A 15,273-nucleotide genomic window follows, 5' to 3' on the forward strand; every position below is an offset into this window, starting at 1 on the left:
GCACAGGCAGCTGGCCCTGCGCCAGGTGCTTGGAATGTTCAACTCTCTGTCTGTCTCTGTGTCTGTGTCTGTCTGTCTCTTTCTCTCCCCCCTCCCATGTCATTCCCTCCTCCTGTAGGATTTAATAGTTTAATAGTGACCCCCAAGGGTATAATGTGGCACAGCTGTAGGATGTATGCCTGGCAGGTAAGTCCAAAAGTTTGAGCCCCAACACTAGGGGCAAAAAGGTGTTGGATCTTATCACCCTTGCTTTTCACCTTAACTGTCCCTCGGAGGGGACAGACATTGGTTAAGTTGGTGTAGCCCCCTCTATTTTCCATTATAAACCTCATTCTACTGCTGGAAGAGCTTACTAAAGGTTCCCATTTACTTTACTGATCCCTAACCTTAAGCCTTCTTTTTCTTTCCAGTTTGTAAACCAAAGCAGGGATGTATGTGTTTCTGTTTCCCTTTGTTTAGCAGGCTGATAGCCCACTAGAGACACTCCATCTGCTCTGTGATAAGACAGTACTATCAGTGTATTTAAGCCCTTCGTTGTGATGGACTCTAAATGTCATCGGTGTTTAGAGAGCAACAAGTCCAGTCATTTCTTCACTCACTCTTTCATGGAGTTATCGGTACATCTTCACTGAGCCGGGTGTTGGCTGGACTTAGCCGGGTGCTGGCCATAGTGGTGACTTTCTAGATTCTTCAGTCTAGCAAGAAAGACAAAAACAGACAAATATGATCCAGGGGGATGGTGTTGGTGATATGACTCCCACACAGTTTTGAAGACACACAAAAAACTTTCAATGCAACTACCCTGATGTCCATTCCAACCCAGCCACTTCCTCCCTAACCTTCAAGTGAGGCATCTTTAGGTTTGCATAGAGAGCCTGTAGCTTGGTTTTTTAAGCACAGGGTACACAATGTAAAAACTGATGATGCAACAAAGAAGAGTCAGAAAATTAGTTTTATATTGGCAAAGCCCAGTTGTGTAAACTCACTGTTGCAGGTTGGGAAGGCGAGTCAGTGGGCAGCATTCCCATCTCCAGCTTGTACAAATCCCTGCATCCCATCTCCAGCCCTGCCGAAACCAGGCAGGGTAGCTCCTGTTTTGTAATCCTGCTGCTCAGGAAGTGGAGGCAGGAGGATCGGAAGTTCAAGGTCATTCCAGTCCTAATAGCAAAAGGAGACAAGCCTGGGATATGTGAGACAGCCCCGCTCCCACCACAGGAAAGAAGTACAATTGCTCTTTCTTAGTCTTTCCTTCTTTCTTCCCTCCCAATTTTCTTCTTTATACACACGCAGATCAGACACAAGACGCGGACAAGCAAATGTTTTCTGACTGGATGACTTCAGCAGATTAGTGCTCCTTTGAAAGTGATACTGTTACAACCAGTGCATGTTTATGTGTAACACAGACATGTCTGTGGGGGGAAGGCTCAAATCCTGGCTATGTCAATTAGCAAGGTAAGAAGTTCAGCCTAGAGCTACAGACCCCAATGCTTTGGGGAATCTTGATATGGTATAAGGAGGGAATTGGAAAAAAGAAAAAGAAGAGAAATTTCTTTAAGGGTTATTTATCTTTTCTCTCCCTTTCTCCAGGTCTCCTGGGCTTAACTCCTACTCCCTGAAAACATTTCCTTACCAACCCAGCTGGGATGGCTGTCAAGTAGGGGTACCTTGTTAATGATAGCAGTAATAAAAAAAAGCGAGGGGGTCAGGCGATTAGAAACTGCTGGTAAATCAGAGAGATACCCGGGAAGTTTCATTGTCACCAATGGGAAAACACATTTATTTCAGACTCTGCCAACGGTCTCACAGAAATGAATCAGGGGGAAGATTCTCACAGTTTGCTTGAGATCTCCAAAGATATTTTAAGGGGCTTGGGAGATGGCTCAGCTGCACAAGCATGAGAACCGGTGTTCAGATCTTTGGTCCTCATATGTAAAAAGGCAAGCCTGTAATCCCAACACTGTACAGCTGGACACAGGAGGATCCCTAATGCTTCTTGGGCAGCCAGCCTAACCAATCGGTGAGCTCCAGCCTCAGAGAGAGATACTGCCTCAAAGACTGAGGTGGAAAGCAATCGAAGCCGGTCTACCTCTGACTTCTGTATGTGTTTATCCTTACACACAGGCACATACATGGATAGCCATACATATACATACAATATATACATACACCGTCATAGGAACTAACTTGCTTGAGTGACTCATAGATCCTTTATTGGTCTTTATAAATGATGAAAGTAAGCAATGTGTACTAGGACAAAAATCAAACAATACAAAAATATATAAAGTAAATAACTCTAAGCCTGACCAGCCCCTTTCCCACCCTACTCCTAAGAGCAGTGTGGTCCAGTGACAACACAAAGCCAGCCCACATGTGGCATTTAAAACAGGAAGAAGAAATAGGTGACATTAATTTTAATTACATATTTTATTTATACTAACATATGAAAATGATCATTTCAATATGCAATGAAATTACTAATGAGCCATAAAATTAATAAGACTTGTTTATCATCATTTGTACTGTCGTTAGTATTTACTGTGTACATTATACTTAGACACCTCTCTGTTTGGATGCTTGATTCTCTTTGGAAATGCTTCATAACAAATCATTAAAATGCAGTTGGAAATCAGTTCTGGCTAGGTGGTGGTGGCACAAACATTTGGGAGGCAGAGACAGGCAGATCTCTGAGTTCGAAGCCGGCCTGGTCTACAAAGTGAGTTCTAAGACAGCTAAAGCTACACAGAGAAATCCTGTCTCTTGATGTTTTACAGTTCCAAGCAATCACATTTGAATATTTATGATACTATTTCCATATAACACAGGCTAAGAAAGGCCATTTTGGAGCCAAAAAGAAAAAAATGAAAATGAACTCCACCCTTCCCCAGCAGTCTTGTCATTTCTTATCATGCACTCATGCCTTGCAGCATTCTCCAGCATCTGTAGATGCTCCAAATGCCTGAATCAAAGAATGTTGGGGGAAGAGGCCTTTGAGATCATCTGTTCCAGTCCTTTTATTTTAGGGGCCTGAAGCATCAAAGCCAAATGCGGGGAAGAGGGAACACATTGTATGGGTGGCAAGGCTGGGATCTGAGCAGTTCCCTTGCATTACCCCCTCTCTATTGGCTACATCAGGGGCTGTCCTTATCTACCCAGCACCCCCAGGAAAGTGGCTCTCCCTCCTGTTCCCAGGTCTCCTCTGCCAGTGGTACCGTATCAGTATCAGCCAGCCTGGCAAATCAGCAAATGTTTGAGCAGAGCATCCCACACCTTCACAGTAAGCAAGATGGGGACAGAGGCTTTTTCTTGATATTTGTATCCAGAATAGAACCAAATCAACTCAAAGGCTCGCTACAGTTTCAAAGTATGCCTTCCTGTCTCCCTTCTGCTGAGCAAGGCCAAGTCACAGATCCTGACAGAAGTGCCTAGCAAGCTAAACAGTTTGCCTTGAATAGACGCCACTTTGGGAAGACAGAAGCAGAGGGTTTTCTGGGTAGGGGACATCCCCTGATTCCAGTAATTTAAGCTAGTGGGCTATTGAGAGGTTAAAGGCATGGGGCATGCCAGCAAGGTGGGCTATCTCTGGAAATAACTGCATGTGCTTAGCATACCAAGTACATAGCCACAAATGCTTTCACATCTCACCAACTCCTTGAGTTGTGAACTGAACAGGGAGATTATCAGAGATTTCTATACTTGAGTCTATTGGGGGCAAGTCTAGAGCTGACAACAGTTTTACTGCCTCTATTTCTAGAATGTTCTCCTCTTCTCCATCAGTCCCTGGTGATTTCCTATACCCTCTCAATGGGCCTAGAATGAATGGCCCCACTTACTTCCTTCAGCTCCACCTTATTTTCACAAGGAATATTTTAAAAATCTTTCTTGCTCCACAGATGTGGGTTTGTTTGTTTGTTTGTCTGTTTGTCTATCTGTTTTAAAATCAACCCAGCTGGACACAGTAATGCTCATCTTCAACCTCAGCACTTGGGAAGAAGAGGCAGGCTGATCTCTGTGAGTTCAAAGTTAGCTTGGTTTATATATTGCATACCAGATCAGCCAGAGCTACATAGTGAGACCTTGTCTCATAAATAGATAGATAGATAGATAGATAGATAGATAGATAGATAGATAGATAGGTAGATTGATAACGCAGACATTTTAGTTCTATTTACTTTTTTTAAAAATAGAACTTTTTATTTATTGTTGGGGTGTGCCACAGTATGTGTGGAGGTCAGGGGACAAAACACAGGAGTTAGTTTTCTCTTTTCATCCAGTAGGGGCTGTGGATCAAACTTAGTTTGTTAGGCTTTGTGGCAAAGTAACCCACTGGACCATCTCATGGCCTCTTTACTTTTTTCTCTCATCTCACAGTTCCTCTTTCTGTCCTATTACAAAGTTTTTGAGATTCTGACACCAACAGACTGAAATGCAGGTAGAGTCTCTTGTTTCTCCATGCCTGCCAGAAATTCCTGCCTCTAACCCTCCCCAGGACTTCCTTTTAGTCCTGGCTCCCCTCCCTCCCCTCCCTCACCTTCCCTCCCTCCCATGCCTTGCCTTCCCTTGCCTTCCCTTGCCTTGCCTTCCCTTGCCTTGTCTTGTCTTGTCTTGTCTTGTCTTGTCTTGTCTTGTCTTGTCTTGTCTTGTCTTGTCTTGCCTTCCCTTGCCTTGCCTTGCCTTCCCTTGCCTTGCCTTGCCTTCCCTTGCCTTGCCTTGCCTTGCCTTCCCTTGCCTTGCCTTGCCTTGCCTTGCCTTGCCTTCCCTTCCCCCTTGCCTTCCCTTGCCTTCCCTTCCCCCTTGCTTTCCCTTGCCTTCCCTTGCCTTCCCTTGCCTTGCCTTCCCTTCCCTTCCCTTCCCTTCCCTTCCCTTCCCTTCCCTTCTCTTCCCTTCCCTTTGCCTTCCTTCCTTTTTCTGATGTCCTTAATCTGAAAGGAAGACAAGACCTCACAGTAGGAAAAGACTGAAGGAAGAGAGGCGGAGCCTTACTCCCATACTGGGTTAACACCAGCACTGTTAGGCTCTTTACTCTGTCATCCTATGCACATAGGCACCCGCCATCCCCTGCATTCAATTCACCGACAGACCTCCATTTCACCTCTCAAGCTTCTCTGAAGTCTGTCCACATCATTGCAGTTAAGTAATTGCATCATTCTCATTCCTCTTCTACTGACTAGATCCTATCAACTGATGCTCGAGTGTGTGTGTGTGTGTGTGTGTGTGTGTTCCCATACTGAGGTGTCATGTGAACACCAGTGCAGGAGAACAGCCACAATACCATTGACCAACCACATCATGCCACATGTCATTGCTAATGCTTCCTGTCCAATTCATCAATTCCCCACAGTTCTGTGCAGCCGCCGGAGACACACTGCATCACCACTCTCAAATTAAAGATAGAAACATCAAGCTGAGAGATCTCTCTGATTTGACCAAGGGTACACAGCAATTTCAGTGACCCACTTTAGGAGACACTTAGATGATTGGGAAAGAAAAGCTAAAGTAACCAACTAGTCTATATGGTAATGCCAGGAGGAATACATTCTGGTGTAACCTGCAGAGTAGACCCTGGAGGATGGCAAATGAGTTGGCTTCTAGGTTGATTGGGAATGGGTATCTTCCCAGTGTGAACCATGAGGAATTAAAGGTGTGTTCCTGGTCCTGGATGGCGTGGGGACTGTCCTTGTTTTGTAGTGCTGGCACAACAAAGAACCGTAAAGTTAGTGGTTTAAAACAGTATAACTTTTAATGGATATGGTGATCAGAAGTCCTAATTAGGTCTCAGGTTAGATTTAAGACATTGGCCACCCAGGCTGGGTGTGGTGGCACATGCCTTTAATCCCAGCACTCAGGAGGCAGAGGCAGGCGGATTTCTGAGTTCGAGGCCAGTTTGCTCTACAAAGTGAGTTCCAGGACAGCCAGGGCTATACAGAGAAACTCTGTCTTGAGAAAACAAAATACAAAACAAAACAAAACAAAACAAAAAAGACATTGGCCACCCTATGCTTCTTTCCTGGTCTCTGCTGCTGGCTGTCCCAGCTCCAGGGCAGTACTCATGTCTTGGCTTGTGGCCCCTTGAAGCGACTGCATCTCCCATTATGTTTATGTCCTTGTATCTCAGCCTCTGACCCTCCCCCGATGTCATAAGGATTCTTATGACCACGTTGTGTTCACCCGGGTAACCCGTGATGGCCTCCTTTCTCAATGTGTCAATGTGTTATCTCTGCAGAGTCTCTTTCGCTGTTCCAAGAAACATATTCTCAAGTGCCAGCTAGATATTAGAGATGGACACATCTTGGGGGAGGCTACCATAGTGCCTACCATACGGAACGGCTGCGTCCTTTAGCCTTTGTGGGACCAGTCTGGAGATAGCTCTAGCCCTGGGGGCCTCAGAGATTTCTATTTTACTTTTGTGTCTTTCACATCTGCACACTGTGTGTATGTAGATCTGTGTATGTGTGTGCAGGGGTGTCAGGATGTGTGCATGTGCACATGTATGTGGAGACCAGGGGATAACCTCTAGTCTTGGTCTTCAGGTACCACCCATCTCTGAGACAGGATCTCTCTCATTGCTCTGGGATTTGTCAGAGAGGCTTGGCTGCCTGGCCAGAGAGCCCTAGGCTCAGCCTGTCTCTTCCTCCCCTGTTCTGGCTATCATGCCTGTCTTTTAAAAAACCACAAGGATTCTAGAGATTAAACCTTTACCCTCTAAGTTGTCACCCCAGTCCACATATGCAAAACTTTGCTGAATGAATAAATAGAAGTCACAAAATACACTAGATAACAGGGTATCCATCTTGGTAATATGAAGAGACACTGGTATAACTATCATTGGAGGAGTTTTTTGTTTTTTTGTTTTTTTTTCTTTTTGGTTTTTCAAGACAGAGTTTCTCCTAGCTGTCCTGGAACTCACTCTGTAGAACAGGCTGGCCCCAAACTCAGAGAGTTGACTGCTTCTGCCTCCCAAGTGCTGGGATTAAAGGCGTGCTTCACCTGGCTCATTTTAGTTTTTTTTAAAGACTTATTTATTTATGAATATACTGTAGTTGTCTTCCAGGAGACACCAGAAGAGGGCATCAGATCCCATTACAGATGGTTGTGAGCCACCATGTGGTTGCTGGGAATTGAACTCAGGACCTCTATAAGAGCAGTCATTGCTCTTAACCGCTGAGCCATCTCTCCAGTTCCTCATTTTAGTTCCAATCTTAATGGTCAGTATGGGAATCAATGGTAGAAGTGAGGTTTGTGTGAAGGCACTCTGGCTGCTGAAGGGATTTGGGTGTACTGGTCAGTCTTTTCTTGACCATCACAGTATGAAACAGAAGTATGAATAATCCACTTTTCCATACCAGATGGTGTGGGGGAGGAGTGAGTTCCCGCTTAGCAACCCACTCACGCTTCCTTGGTGACCCCTGTCTTCTCACGGGGGCCAAACTTGCAAGACTCAGTCCTGAGTAAAGTCAGGTCCCGTTTTAGAGGTGGGTGACGTTTCCACTTTGCTCAGGATTTAGGTCAAGATTCACAGGCCTTCCAGAGAGCAGGAGGGTGAGCCTATTACCCACTTGAGGAATAGGCTCCATGAGAAAGTGCCCCTTTGTCAGAAAATAGTATTACTAAGAACATTGTAAAGAAATTGTCGGTGGTCAGTTTCTGGCCCAGTTAATCACTAGACATCCACAGAATTTCCCTTCCTGGGCTCTGTTCTCACACAAGGCCTGTGAGGCTCATTGCGAGGCAGATTTATGGAACCCGGCCCCAGCCACTTACATTCCATGTGGTACGATTTACACATTCTTGTGGGAGCCAGGGTGGGAACGGCACGCACTCTAATAGCTCACACTTAAACCTTTTTCCCAGCTCACTTTACTGACACATTAATATATATATTTATACATATATACATATATGTATATGTATGTATATATATGTATATATACACATATATATGACATTTCAAGGTCACAAATGAATGCTTCCCAATTTCCATCTTTAAGAGGACTACTAGTCTCAAAAGGGTAGCAAGAGGTTTCTTTTTTTTTTTTTTAATTTTTTATTAGGTATTTAGCTCATTTACATTTCCAATGCTATACCAAAAGTCCCCCATACCCACCCACCCCCACTCCCCTACCCACCCACTCCCCCTTTTTGGCCTTTTTGGCCTTTTTGGCCTTTTTGGTTCCCCTGTACTGGGGCATATAAATTTTGCGTGTCCAATGGGCCTCTCTTTCCAGTGATGGCCAACTAGGCCATCTTTTTATACATATGCAGCTAGAGTCAAGAGCTCCGGGGTACTGGTTAGTTCATAATGTTGTTCCACCTATAGGGTTGCAGATCCCTTTAGCTCCTTGGGTACTTTCTCTAGCTCCTCCATTGGGAGCCCTGTGATCCATCCATTAGGTGACTGTGAGCATCCACTTCTGTGTTTGCTAGGCCCCGGCATAGTCTCACAAGAGACAGGGTAGCAAGAGGTTTCTTAGTCTGTACCAGCTTCCTGGCCATAACTCTATTGGAACCATTTTAGGACATCTCCAAAAAGACAAAGAACATTTTTCCCATAAGTCTCACAATCTCTTTCTTCTTAAATCTCTGAGGTGTTGTGGTTGTATGGGCCCAAGTATTCATATTTTACTATGATTGTGTTTAAAGTCCTAAAATAAGGGCTGGCAAGGGTTCTCAGAGGAAAGTGTGCCCAGCAGTAAGAGTTCAAGCCGTGCGACCTTTATGTCCTTTATGGACAGTAGTGACTCTGGTCAAGTTGTCCTCTGGCCTCACAGACCCACAACAACAAGTATGTACCCAGTTTTAGACACAGACACAATAAAATAAATGTTTAAGGCTGGAAAGATGGCTCAGTGGTTAAGAGCACTGGCTGCTCTTCCAGAGGACCTGGGTTCAATTCCTGGCACCCACATGACAGCTCACACCTGTCTGATACTCCGATTGCAGGGGACCTAAAACCCTCATACACATACAGGCAAATCACCAATGAACATAAAAATAAAATAAATGTTAAAAAATTAATAAGAGAAACAATATTTAACAAAACTGTTGAATCCAAAAGACCACCAGGAAGCAGGTGGACCATCTTGCCAGGACCCCAGTTCGACCATTTTGCCTGGGCCAGCCTCCCCCCCCCCCACACACACAGGCTTCTTGGCAGGAGGCAGAAGGTCCTAAGTCTTTGCCTTAATTTTTTTTCTGACCTGAATAGTCTGTCAGAGTCTGTCTTTGTTCCATTTGTCAAAACACCATTGTTCTCTCCGCACTGTGGTGGTTTCATTTCCATTGTTTAAGTATCAGAAGTCAAGGCAGCAGCAAGTAGACGGGAGCAGGGCTTGCTGCCTGCATCTGTGGCCCAGAGCCAGGCTCATCTCTTGCTGTTTAGCGGACCGTGGAAATCATAGCCTGCCAACCAACTCTGGCTCCGTTACAAGGTTACAGCTCACAAAAGAGTCTCTGTCACCAGTTACTCTGTGCCAGGGCCACAGTGCACTGGATGGCGAGTCCCAGAAGAGGGCAACCTTTCCTCCCAGATCTGCTATCTTTATGGACAACAATAAGATCATCTGGAAGAAAGCACACCATTCTGCTAAGAGAAGTATCTGATAGGCCTGTTTGTGTGTGTGTGTGTGTGTGTGTGTGTGTTCGTTTGTTTTTAAGAGATTGTGATTTCCCACTGTTATGAAAACACACTCACTGTTCAGAGTTAACCTAGGACCTTATTTTTAGGGACACAGAATAACCCGGGGCATTTTAACTCCTGAGAAGAAATAAACTTTGAGCTGGGCGGTGGTGGCGCACGCCTTTAATCCCAGCACTTGGGAGGCAGAGGCAGGCGAATTTCTGAGTTCGAGGCCAGCCTGCTCTACAAAGTGAGTTCCAGGAAAGCCAGGGCTACACAGAAAAATCCTGTCTTGAAAAACAAAACAAACAAAACAAAAAACAAAAAAAAAAAAAAACCAAAAACCTTTGAATGAGCCTTCAGTTGTGAATTGTTTTATATTTGTCTTTAACATCATTTGCTCAAAAATCGAATTTTAAAATGGAATTTAAAATGTCATACTTATGTCAGGTGTGATGGGACAGGTTTATGATCCCTATACTTGAGAGGTGGAGGCAGAAGAGTTTTGACTGTGATACCAGCCTGGGCTGTATAATAAAATCTTGTTATAAATAAACTGAAATTAAACAAAACACAGAACAACAACAGTGAAAACCCTGATTCTTATGTTAGATTGAGTCAAATACTGCATAAGAGAAAGCGGCTTACTTTTAAAATTAGTGATTCTTTTTCTGATTCTATAAATTGTCATTTAAAATTTGGTTGAGATCATTCATTAAATATGCAAATATCTTTGAAAATAATCATGGGGATTCAGTTTGGCCATTTGGAGGATTCCTAAAGAGAGGGTCTTATCAAATTCCTGAGAGAAAATACTAGTTCCACTTGTGGGCTTGATGCAAAGGATGGCTTTAGATTTCTGAAAGCCAACAATAGATGCAGAAGCACAAAGAACAACATCTTCAAAGCCCAAGTAACAACAATTGCTGCTCTGTAATAATCAAGCCAGTCAGACACCAGTGACGAGAAGGCTAAAGTCATTTGAGACATACAAGATCTAAATCCATATCCGCTTTCTGGATGCTTTTCTGGCCCTGAGAACTAATCTGCATGGACTGTATTTATGGGACCCAGAGTCTGGCCAATGGTAAATACTGGCTGAATGTGCTCAGTACCATTATTGAGAGGGAGGAAGAAACATCTGCCTACTGTGTCCCTTCAGGAGGTCAGCCTTCCTTACAGATGGACCTTCCCACTCTCTCTAGTGACTTCACTTGCTCTGTCTGGGTCTGGAAATTTCTCTCTCCTCTTGTCTCTTCTCTCAGATGGGTACAGGCTCCCTGCTGGCCAGAGCCTGGAAATGTGGCACCCCTGTTAGCTTTACCGAATCTTATCTACATTTTAAGAATTAGTTTGTGCATTTAATATCTCTCAGTGGCTCTGCTTGACTTTATTTCTGTCTCCTGCAGGCCCCTAACCCACATGAATGACCAGAGGACCAATGGATGAGTTCACTTACTGCTAGCATGGCACAGTGGTTAGAATTACTTTCTTTCTTTCTTTCCTTCTTTCTTTCTTTCTTTCTTTCTTTCTTTCTTTCTTTCTTTCTTTCTTTGTTTTTTTTTAAATTTATTTTATGTACACTGTCACTGTCTTCAGACACACCAGAAGAGGGCATCAGATTCCATTACAGATGGTTGTGAGCCACCATGTGGTTGCTGGGAATTGAACTCATGACCTCTGGGAGAGCAGTCAGTGTGCTTAATCACTGTGCCATCTCTCCAGCGCCCTAGAATTACTTTAGACTCACATGATCCTGGGCTCTGCCACATCCCAGCTACAAATCCCAGTTTGCACTGATGACAAGCTCTGTGTGTCCTGTGTTAAAAAGGGAGATTTAGTTGTGCGACCGAATGACTGACTGATTGTCATGTACTCTACCACAGAGTCACATCTTTAGTTCAAAAACTGGGTTTGTTTTTATGACTTTTTTTTTTCTCATGTGCATGTGTGCTGGCATGTGTGTAGGTGCATGCATGTGTGTGTGTGTGGGGGGGTGTACATGCGTGTTCATGTGCATGGAGAGGCCAGAGGCTGACATCAGCACTCTTCACCAGTTGCTCTCCAGCCTGCTCATTGAGGCAGAGTCTCTCAGTTGAACAAGTCACCAAGATAGCTAACCTGGCTTTCCAGCTTGCTGTAAGTGCCTCCCAGCTCCACATTCCAAGTGCTGGAATTACAAGTGGATGCCAGCTCCCATCCAGCATTTCCAGGGACTCTGGAAATACAAACTCTAGTTTTCATGATTGCACGGCAAGTGCTTTAATCATGGAGCCATTTCCCCAGCCTTGTTTTTATGACTTTTTACTTGGCATTCCTAGGAGGACCACACGGTATAATCTTAGAAAGTATGTTGTGCAGCGGCTGTCACTTAGCAAGTGCTCTATAAAAAGTAGTTATTGTTATTTCCTATGATTATCTCTGCGCTGTCGTCTGCCTGCTCTGCAAAGGGGCCAAGTGACCAGAATGAAGCTCTGAAGCATTTTTTATGCTTCCTAGAGATTCAGAAGGGAGCTTCGACGAGGGGGAAGCGTTACTGATGTCTCTGCAATCTGCCTTTGGGTGAGAATGGTGTTCATGCTTCCTAGGTTGAACCCTGGTAGGCAGTGCCGGCGGGCTCTGGCAGCTGGCTTTGTGTTCTGCCCACAGATCTCAAAAGGGACAGAACTAAGACATACATTTTAGAGGCTGGGTGACTCCCAAGTACCTGACCTATTCTCCTTTGGAAAGAGAAGGATATAGAGTTGGAAACAAAACAAAAAACAAAACACCACCATGGGATTCCTAAAGGAACATTCTTTTTGTGATTTCCACACAGTGAGTTGGCATTATTCTTCATTGTAATTAGCAACACAATAACAACAACAAAAAAAATCACTTGAAGGATGCAGCATGGGGGATGCTAGAATTTAGTACAAATAGGAAGTGAGGCGCCTGCCCAGTGCAAACTGTGTGGAAGAAACATTCTGTGACAGAGCAATGGAATTCCTCTCAGGGTTGCTGGTCTGTCTGAGACCTGCTGGCTCACAGTAGGGTAAATGACGCCAGAAGCTGATGCTGGTGCGCATCTCTTAGTCATCCCCCAGTCATCCCACCTCCTTTCCTTTTGGAATTCCGACTTCTGAATATTCTATCCGACGTGACAACCGCTGCTCTGCCTACACTGTACGAGAGTGGCCATCCCAGTCCTTGCCAAGGACAAGGGTACAATGACCTCTTCTTAAAATGGCAGTTTGCGAGAAGCGAAGAGAATGGATGAGAGCCTCAAGCATGCAGTAAGCGGTGGCCAGTAAGAGCTAGGATTACTATGAGAAGACAAGGGGAGCCGGAAGGAGGACAGAGGAAGAAGAAAACCGTGCTCTGCTTCTCCGAAGCAGCCGCCCCCACAGAGAGCCATCTGAGACACATAGGAGTTTATACGTACTTGGAAAAATCCGAACACTCTTTTAAAGAGGATTGCTGAATTTCCCAGTAGGGTTGTTTCTGTTTATAAACTCCAGCTTAGAAACATGTCTTGATCATGGTAATATTTTAGTTTTGACATCAAACATCATCAGATTTTTTTTTTTCTTTTCCAGCTTCATCCACAGCTTTGGTCACTCTTGCCCAGTAATTCTGAGGTCACCAAGTACTTTTATTCTAGGGACCTTCCAAAGTCAGCCAAGGCAGTGGTTTTGAAAACTGCCCTTGTTTGTCGACAAAAGTACATTAAAACAGCCAAGGGGCTGACTTCTGTCCAGGATGATTATCTTTAATGTCTTACTGGACACGTTTAAAATGCTTTTTGGTCCTTTGGGAACCCAGTTGGGAGAAATTGCTTTTTTTCTTGTATTTTGTTTTAAGTCCTGGGATGTGATCTTTGGTAAATGTCTGTGATGTTTGCACATTGTGTAATACTCCCTCCAAAGGCTGTTGGAATTTCATCAGCATCAAACAGGCAACAAAGATGCAGGGTGGGGAAGATGAGCTGTTTCCTTGGGGTTTTCTGGTTATCTTCCTTTGCTGACCATGCTACTCAGCAAAGCTTTAAGAGCTTGGCCTTCCCGGTTTGCTCAGCCGCTCATTCCCGTTCTGTTCCACACCAGAACACCTTCTGCTTCAGGCATCAGTGGACACTTCTAGAAAGGATACCAGTAACATGCTAGGTATCCCAGTGAAGTGCCATGATGTTTTTCTAGTTCTGACAATATTGTGATTAGCTAAGTATTCACACACTCACCGGAGACCCTCTCTGTGAAATTTGAGGGGCTGTTAGTCTAGCTGGACAATGCAGAGAGGAGCCAAAGAGAATTCCTGGCTCTGCTGTAAGTGACGATTTTCTGTAATGCTTCTTTTTTTAACATCAATTTATTATTATTATTGTTGTTGTTGTTGTTAAATGCATTTTTGGAGGTCAGAGGACAACTTTGCAGAGTTAATTCTCTCTTCTACCGTGAAACACGGGTTATCATGTTTGTGCACCATGTGCCTTTGCCTACTCTGAGCCATCTCAATGGTCCTCTTCTTCTTGCAGGAGGAGAATGTGCCACAATTATGACCAAATCCTATAGCATAACTCGTATCTAAAAGCCACTATTATCCGCTCTCAGTTTGGGTCTTGGGCTTGTAAAAGTTACTGGGCAAGGGAAAGTGAATGCTCTCTACAACACAAAGAGGGTTCTCCCTTCACACAGGCCTGGCTTGGACAACCCATAGAACCTCCTTGCTGAGAAAGAAGGGTGAGACTGGGAGCTCTCAAAAGTCTTTTGAATTTTGTAACACTGCAAACAAGACTCAAGTTAGCGAAAACGTGGGTTTCCATATCTGATCCAACTGGGTGGTACTCAAGGAGGAGCCAGGTTGAGTTGGGAAAAGGTGAATGGGAGCTTAGCAATACTGAGACCCCCTCCTACCCACAGAAACAGTTAGACTCGGTGGGGTTTCCTTTAATACAAAGAAGCCCGGCTTCCTCCAGGCTTCATCTTTCACAAAAGCTCAGTGGATGTAATTCAGAAAAGCATGGAACCCTCCTGCTGTGAGCAGGTGCTCGCTCTTTGGAAATCTAACTTCTGAGCCAGAGCTGAGCAGGGTAGGTGTACCATTTCCCTTCCAGATCTATCTGTGATGGACGCGGGACTGCATTCAGGAAAGAACATTATCTTTAAGGAAACAGGGCGAGCTTGACTGAGCAGATGCCCCTCCCCGCTTGTCCGATAATAATAACGACACAATGTGTTTATTTGGAAGAGGACCCAATTATTCATAATGACTCCAAGGTCCCATACAGAATCCTGGATTCCAATCCTGTGGGTTTATCACACCCACCGGAGGATTCCATTAGACTGGGTTTACCCTTCCCAAATGATAACCTCCTCCTTCCCTGGACTGAGTTGCCTTCAGCTTCTTTCAAGATGGTGATTTGTGAAAACAGTGTAAGAACACAGGTCAGTGGGAAGTGCCGGCGGGAAGGCTGCAGTAAACATGTCAGGTGTACAAACTAGCTGATGGTATTTATTTGCTTCTCAAGAAGGAAGAATTGGAATTTGATAAATTACGATCATTTTTCAACATCTCGGATTTCTCTAGTAATGCACATAGGCTGGCAGACCTCAGTGGATCTTGCTAATTTATTTGTAGATCATCAAAGAAACACATAAAATAGAGGTCTCTAGGCAAGTGAA

General features: G+C 44.4%; 1 long non-coding RNA gene across 1 annotated transcript in view; it reads right to left on the reverse strand.

Moving 5' to 3' along the window:
• Positions 1 to 15,273, reverse strand: part of Wt1os (Wilms tumor 1 homolog, opposite strand) — a 49,973-nt gene that overhangs the window by 23,066 nt on the left and 11,634 nt on the right. Inside the window, exons 2-3 of the long non-coding RNA NR_015462.1 lie at positions 987 to 1,158; positions 600 to 695 (exon numbers count right to left, since the gene is read on the reverse strand). This is a non-coding gene — a long non-coding RNA (Wilms tumor 1 homolog, opposite strand). The remainder of the gene's footprint in view (positions 1 to 599; positions 696 to 986; positions 1,159 to 15,273) is intronic.

Source organism: Mus musculus, chromosome 2 (genome assembly GCF_000001635.26).
Source record: "Mus musculus strain C57BL/6J chromosome 2, GRCm38.p6 C57BL/6J".
NCBI lineage: Eukaryota > Metazoa > Chordata > Mammalia > Rodentia > Muridae > Mus > Mus musculus.